This window comes from Gracilinanus agilis, chromosome 1 (genome assembly GCF_016433145.1).
Source record: "Gracilinanus agilis isolate LMUSP501 chromosome 1, AgileGrace, whole genome shotgun sequence".
NCBI classification, from domain to species: domain Eukaryota; kingdom Metazoa; phylum Chordata; class Mammalia; order Didelphimorphia; family Didelphidae; genus Gracilinanus; species Gracilinanus agilis.
The window spans coordinates 290,330,803-290,338,681 of NC_058130.1; the positions used below are offsets into that span (position 1 = coordinate 290,330,803).

Genomic DNA, 7,879 nt, shown 5'->3' on the forward strand with positions numbered 1-7,879 from the left:
GGGGGGGGGGACGGTGAGGCAGGGATGGAGCTGGAGGAAGAGGTAACTAGCCCAGCTGCCTTTAAGTCCCCAGTTGCTATATCTGCTTGCAGCTGGGGATGCGCAAGCACCCTAGGGACATGTTGCTACTGCAGCAGGAACTAGGGCTAGAGGCTAGGTTTTCTGGAAAGTGACCTCTCCCAACTAACTCGTAAAAGGGGGAAGGGAGTGGAGAGAGCGGATCGAATAGGGAAACTAAAAGAAGCGAAGGTGGAAATGTGGGGGTGGATGGGACTACGTTGCAGACCGCTAGTACAGATCTCTTCTCTCCCCCTCTTGCCACCCCCCACTTCCCGTATTTCCTTCATCCACTCACCAGTTTTCTAGCGGGTATTCTCCTTTGTCTGAGCTCCTTTCTTCCCTTCCCTTTCTCTCCTGGTTTGCTTTTGCTGTTGCTGTTGCTGTTGCTGCTGCTGCTGCTTCTCCTCCGATGTTTCTACAGTGCTTTCAGCACTGCCCCCTCTCTCCAAATTCCCCTCCACCCGCTTCCTAGTCTCCTCCCTTCCGCAGTCCCCTCCCTAGGGCTCAGAAAATAGTGATAATAGATTATCACTCCCTGAAGGAGGAACTCGGAATAATAGTGGTACGCGGTACCCCCTTCAGACACTACCCCTACCCTCCCCCAGCCCCGAACTTCTGACTCCCTAGGCTGAGCTGCTCGCTTCTCTCTCTCGCTCGCTTCCGCAGCCTTTTTCCCGAGATAGCTCGGGAAGTGCTGCAACCTACCTCTCTTCGTTTCTCCTCCCTCCCACCCCTTCTGCCTCCCTGCAGTGAGGAAGATTTACTAAAAAGCTGAAGTGAGAGAAGATCGCGGATAGGAACAAGGAAATCCGTAAAAGGAGAAGGGGAAGAGACTTAAACGAGACAAGTTGGAAAGGAGGTGAAGATGGCGACTCTAAGGCTCTGCTGTGTGGAGTTGGAGGGAAGTAACGAAAGAGCCCCCGACTTGGCTGATTGCCGAGGCTGCCCGGGATGTTCCCTTCCCGCTCGGGGCCTGGACCGCTGCTTCACCGACCGGCCAGGAAGAGCAAAGAACAAAGGACTTGCTGGATTCAGCTGACTTGGCCGCCGCCTGGTCAGCCATGCATGCAGCTCCCTAACGCTCTCCAGCTCTGCCTATAGGACTTTCAAACCGCCGCCACACTTCTAAAAGCTCCTGGGAGAGAAAACCTCCTAGTGCCCACTTTGGCGCTCAGTCTGAGAGCAGGAAGTAGTCTTGCAGGGTGGAATGGTGAGCACCTCCACTACTCAGCAAAGCAGAGCAAGGCAGTTCAGACTTGGGGCCTACAGTGCAACATGGCCATCTCATCCCTTCTTCACCAAAACAGTACCTCTAAAATGTTACATTTTAATGCTTCCTTTAAATTTAATCAAATTACAGGAATCAAACTGACAATTGCACATCGAGCCTGGGACAATTGTGCCTGGGCTTTAAATCTAGTGCTGAGGTTGAGGGTGAGACAGGAGACAGAGAGGTGGCTCTGTGGATTGAGAGCCAGGCCCAGAGACTGGAGGTCTTGGGTTCAATGTACCCTCTGACTTTGCCTAAGCAGTGTGACTCTGGTCAAGTACTTAACCCCCTTGCCTAGCTCTTACCTGCATTCTACCTTGGAACAGATATTTAGTATCAAATCTAAGATGGACAGTAAGGATTTTATGTATACATATGTCAAATGAATTCTGGAAGCCCCACGCTTACCCATTTCCCTTGAGAACTTGCCTTTAATGGAAGTTCAAAACTGACTTTGTCTTAGACTGAATAAGGGATCTCCCAGCACCCATTAAGTGTTCTGAATAAGGAGTAATAGAAGTGCTCAAATGCTCAGCTCAATCACCCTTTTGGCCTTTAGAAGTTTCCCACATTGTATCAGAGATCCATTCCAAAGAAGACCAACACCTGTGCAGGAATTGTGGAGATTAAAATTAATATGCAAAATACTAAATATCATATTTATGAATATTTTATTAATAATAAACTAACAGAGACCTAACTAATAGGTTGCTAACAGGCCGGCTCCCAGGAACGAAAGAGAAAGGACAGGCAGAATCTCAGAAGTTATACAAACAAGACCATGCAAAGGTAGACAAAAGGAAAAACATTCTAGGTAATACAGAAAGGATCTCTGGGCAATGCAGTCTTTATAAGGGTTCAATATTTTCCACCTATATAGAACCATTCTTTAAGTATCCATTGTAATAGACCACTCCCTGATACCCCAGCCTCTGTCTGCAGCCTCTTTCCCAAGCCTACAACCTGTCAGTATATGTTTGATGTGCTTAATTCCCCCAAAAGTATATAAGATCCCTATGTTCTATTGTTCTTTTGAGAATCATCTTCTGTGTGGTATTTAGCCCTTGGCTCTCTGTGACAACTGATTATTAAGGACTTGTCTCTTTCCTGATTAAAGATTTAGTTTTGCTGACTACTTTTAGTGGTACTGTGTTTTTTATATATATATATATAATGCCCCTTCCATTATAGCATGTTGCCTCCTTTTCAACCCTCTCATTTCACAGATCAGTCACTCTATGCAATTTGGAAGGAATTAAGACAAGAAGAAACTATCTCTGCCCCCTAAAATGTTTATATTCTATTGGGAAACTCATGTATATGTTGTCAAGTCAACAAGCTTCTATGAAGTGTCTATTATGTGTCGAGAACTGGGAATACAAAAAAATAAATAACCTCAAGGAGCTCACAATCTAATGAGGGAGACAATATGCAAACAACTGTACAAACATAACAAAATGGAGATCTCAGAGAGAAGGGAGCAGAAAGGCTTGTTATAAATAGATCTACAAAGGAGCCAAGAAAAAAAGTTTTAACTTTTAAATAAAAATAATAAAAATAAAAAGGAGCCAAGGAACCAGAGAGATGGAGGTCAGCAAGAAAAGAATTCCAGAGTTGAAGGAAGTCAGAGAAAATTAATGGAATTTGAGAGAAGGGAAAATAGCAAGGAGGCCAGTGTTATTAGATCACAAAAAAAACTTGAAAGAAAGTAAGGTGTAAAAAGAGTGTAAACATAAGAAGAGACTAAATTTTGAAGGGATTTAAAGCCAAACAGGAATTTACATTTGATTCTGGTAATAGGGAGTTTATTGACTAGAAAAATGGCAGAGTCAGACCTGTACTTTAGGAAAACAGCTTTGATGAATGAATGAAAGACTGGAGTGAGGAGGTAGTGGAGTTAAGGAGACCAACCAGCAATTTTTGCAGTAGTCCAGGGCCCTGTAGTAGGATGGTAAATATCAAAGGAGAGAAGTCAGTATAGATGAGATTTCCTGTGAAAGCAAACTCAGTGGGGAATGAGAAATAATGAAAAGTGGAGAATGATACCTAGGTTGTTAGCCTGGGTGACTGTGAGCATGGTAGTACCCTTCACAGTAAGAGGAAAGTTAGAAAGAAGGGAAATGTGATAATGGAAATTCGGGATCCTTGATGTTAATATTGAGGTCTCTGGTATAAACTTCCTGTGGATGTTTAGGGGACTTGAAAACTACTTTTTCCATGATTTCTCTTGTGTAATACAGGTGGGCAGGAAGTGTAGACAGTGTAGACATAGACAGAGGAATAAAGTCTCAGCACTTGTTTGGGATAGGGCTCTTTTTCCTAGGAAGCAACCAAGGGGAAGGTATGGTGGGCCATTTGAATTAGATCTTAGCAGGCACGTGGTTTTCTTAATTATCAATATGAATTACAATAAACCTTTAATATTTTTAAATATACCCTTCTACATTAATTTTATTTGTAACAGAAAATTTGGGGGAAACGTGTTAAACTTAAGATGGTTGGACATGGGTGAAACTTAAGGCAAGGAGAGCACTATTTCACTATTCTAGGGGAGAGGTAATAAGGGTTTAAACCAGAAAAAAATGACTGAAAATAGAAAAGAGGAAAGCTGCTGATAATATGTACATGATATCCAGCTCAAGCTGTAACTATAAGGATGATATTAGAAATTAGGTATTGTTTTATTAGCTTAGAGATAAGAAGTGAAGAAGCTGGCTTGAAAAAGAATTGGAGTTTGAAGCAGAGCTGAGAGAGTATGTCAATTTTAAATGTTGACAGTTGTAACTGTTTTTTGGACAGTTACTCTCTCTGGGTGTGGCAGTTGGGAGTTGGTCACTGATGGTTGATCTCTGGCAGTTGGCAAAGTCACACAAAGGGATTTTTCTCACTCAGGGCTGGAGAAGGTAACATCTTTGCCTCTCTCTTTCACTGTCTTGAGGGAAAGACCTGAAGGAGCTTAGTGTTTTCTTTTCCAACTTGGGAAACACTATTGATTATCTATTACTGTTTATAGATTTAAACTCTGAGAAGACCAAAGAAACCCTGGTCTTTGGTTTGGACTCTGAGTCTGTTAAGGCTCAGAGTCCTAACTTGATTCTTATTGAGACTCAACCAGCAAGCCTTGGTTATTTTTATAACTTAAAGGTGAAGTTAAGACTTGTAAGGATAATAGTGGTAGTTTTATTTAGAATAGTATAAATTTGGGTTGGTCAGATCAGGGAGGATTAGTGTAGCCTGTAAAATGCAGGAGAAGTGGTTCCTTGAGGAACCAGGGAATTTTATTTGGGTGGAGTTAGAATCCCTTAGAATTAGAGATCCTTTTTTATCCTTATATATTTTCAATAAATAGTTTATTTTTATAATAAGAGTCTCTTTAGCGTTCCTTGCACTTGGCCCTGAAGTCAAGTTCATCTATCAGCTTCACTTCACTTTATCACTGAAGATACTTTTGATTACATCTATCAAAAATATCTGAAACAGTTTGAACCTGTATTTCCATAGTTTTTGCCTTTTATTTTTGTGCTCACCCCATTATTATTTTTATATAACTGTTGAAAATATGAAAGTGGAGTTCAGGAGAGAGTTTAGAGCTGGATAAGTAGATGTACAAATCATTGGCATAGAGTTAACAACTAAATCCTTGAGAGCTAATGAAATGAAGGAAACAAAATAGGGAAAAAAGAAAGTGAAGAATTAAGGATGAAACTAAATTTGTATACCTAGATAATAGGTTGACTCACTATTTAGTTATCTAAGTACAAAAATTTAGTTCCTGCATTCGAATAGTTATGTTGTCACAGTAACAGCAATATTTTACAATGATCAACTTGTCTTCTCTCAGCAATGCAATGACCTGGGACAATTCTGAAGGACTTGCCTGCAGCAGGATAAATGAGATAAGGAGCTCAGGCCAAAGCATAGCCTATGGTTCTTTTACTCTGAACCTGTAGAGCTTTACAGCTGACTGACAATGGATAAGTGAATCCAGTGAACCAGGGGCAAGTTCATGGTTGTATTGTTCAGATTCAAATGCAGAACAAGAACTTGCAAGGCTGAGACCAAGAAAGCAGTGATTAGACTTCTTCTTGGATTAGACTGCTTTAGACCTATTGAAAACTTGTGGGTCTTTAGCCTGCACTATCTCTTGGGGTCCTTGAATAACACAACAATCAAAACCTTAGGGAAAACAACAGGGCTCAAGAAGAAAAAAAAACAAAAACAGGACAAATTGCAGCTCAGACATTCCTTCTAGAAGTGTGCAGTGTCCTTACATGAAATACAAAGTAATAAAGTGAGACAAAGAATGAGCAAATGGAAAAAATTTAAAAAAAAGAATTTCACCATGAAAAGGGTTAAAATTTTAGGTAGAAGTTGATCCAAGTATGGAGAGCAGGTTGTTAAACCACAAACACTTAATTTATTCTATGGAGAAGTTTGGATAGGAATAGAAGGGAGGAAAGTGAAATTATCTTATAACTATACCTAAATTCAAACCCTAACTCTAAAATTTCTTTTTTTTTTTTAAACCTTTACCTTCTGTCTTGGAGCCAATGTATTGGCTCCAAGGTAGAAGAGTGGTAAGAGTAGGCAATGGGGGGGGGGGGTGTCAAGTGACTTGCCCAGGATCACACAGCTAGGAAGTGTCTGAGGTCAGATTTGTACCTAGGACCTGGTTCTCTAGACCTGGCTAACTCTAAAATTTCTAAGAAAACTCTGATCTAACTGCCTCCAAAGGGCAGGTTCTTCTTGCCTGTCAGAACAGGTCTAAATAAACTATTCTGACTATCTAAAATTATATTTTCTATCATCTATTTGATTCTATCACCTAATTGATGAACAATTATCTCCTACAATCTCCTTAAAGTAGTTCTTTTTCAAATGTAAATAGTGAAACTGCCTGTCACAGAGACACAGGCACATACTCTAGCTCCCTCCAAGTTCTGAGGTAAAAGCCCTCAGAGCCAACTGTCAACTCCTTCATTCTTTATAAACTCTTCTCTTAGAGTGACAGCGTGAGATTAAGAAACTCCTTATAACATAGAAATTCTGCTCTTAAAGAGACAGAGTGAGATTAAGAAAACTCCTTATAACAACCATGAAGAACTATTATGAAAACAAGGAAGACACAAATCCAGAAAAGGATGACTCAAAACATTTCTAAGCCAAGTATCAAAGAAAAGCACAGTTTAGCCACAAAGCCAACTAGATATTTAGAAAAAAGGAAAGAGATTTTATAAATTAAATGAATGTGCTAGGGAAAAAATTGGGAAAAGTGAGAGCCATGGAAAAAAATTTGGAAATATAATTAGTTTGGCACAAGAGGTACTCAAGCAACAGACTTCCTAAAAATTAGAATGAACCAAATAGAATTTAATGACTGCCTGAGATAACAGGAAATAGTAAAAATAAAGTCAAAAGACTCCTGTAAAATCTCATGTAAGAAGTACTGACTTGTAAAATAATTCAAAGAGAAACAACTTAAGAATCATTGTATTAGATGTGAAGTGAACAAAACCAGGAGAACAGCAATATTATATGATGAACATTTATGAGTGATTTAGCTATTCCTAGCAATACAATGATCCAAGACAATCCTCTAGGACTTAAGATGAAAAATGCCATCTGCCTCTACAGAAAGAACTGATGGAGTCTGAATATAGACTGAAATATAGTATATTTCATTTTATTTCTTCCCTTTTTTTGAGTTCTGTTTCACAAAAGGAAAGAAAGATGTTTTTCATGTTTACAGATGTAAAATCTATATCAGATTGCTTGTCATCTGAGGGAGGGGGAGGAGAAGGGAGGAGGAGGAGAATTTGACTAAAACCTATAGAAAATGAAAGTTTAAATTGGGGTTTTTTTGGTATAATTGAGGAAAAAACAAATTATTAGTAAATTTTTTTAATAAATGAATCATTGTGGTAGATAGCCAGACCTCAAGAGGGGAGATCCTGGATTCAAAATAGGCCTCAGATACTTCCTAACTGTGTGACCCTGTGCAAATCACTTAATCCAACGTTTAGCTCTTACTGTTCTTCTGCCTTGAAACAAATGCACAGTATTGGTTCTAAGAATAAGATAAAAGTTTTTTTAAAAGACTCATTGAGTTAACTGGAAGCCTGGACATAATATTCCAAGAAAAAAATGAAAGAAAACCAGTTATAACTCCTAGAATCAAAGTACAAAGTTAGAAAAAAAGAAACCATTATTTGCAAGAACAAATTCCAAAATCTGAATTAGTTTTAGAAAGAAATTTATTGGGTTGTTTGATAAAGGAAAATGAGCCAGTGACTTCTGCTTCTACCCTTATCTCTTTTGTCCTTTTAGAAATAAATTTATTTAATTATCTGCATTTTTTATTGTCATTGTTATCCCTGATTGTTGTATTTGTCTAGTCATCTTGTATTGCTGTGGTCTGAGATATCTGAAATGCAAATAATTACTTCAAATCAAAAATTCAAAAAAAGAAACTGCAGTTCAGTGCCTTCAATAATTCCAGGTCTGCTCAAGGGACAACCAAAAGTCCATGGGTACTGAAAAAGGATTCCA

The 7,879-nt window shown here is 39.3% G+C and overlaps 1 protein-coding gene across 1 annotated transcript in view; it reads right to left on the minus strand.

The window, feature by feature from the left end:
- Window positions 1–578, minus strand: part of CDC42SE2 (CDC42 small effector 2) — a 114,290-nt gene extending 113,712 nt beyond the window's left edge. Inside the window, exon 1 of the mRNA XM_044662389.1 lies at window positions 356–578. The gene's annotated coding sequence lies outside the window, so the exon portion shown is untranslated. The remainder of the gene's footprint in view (window positions 1–355) is intronic.
- Between the last annotated feature and the right edge of the window lie 7,301 nt (window positions 579–7,879).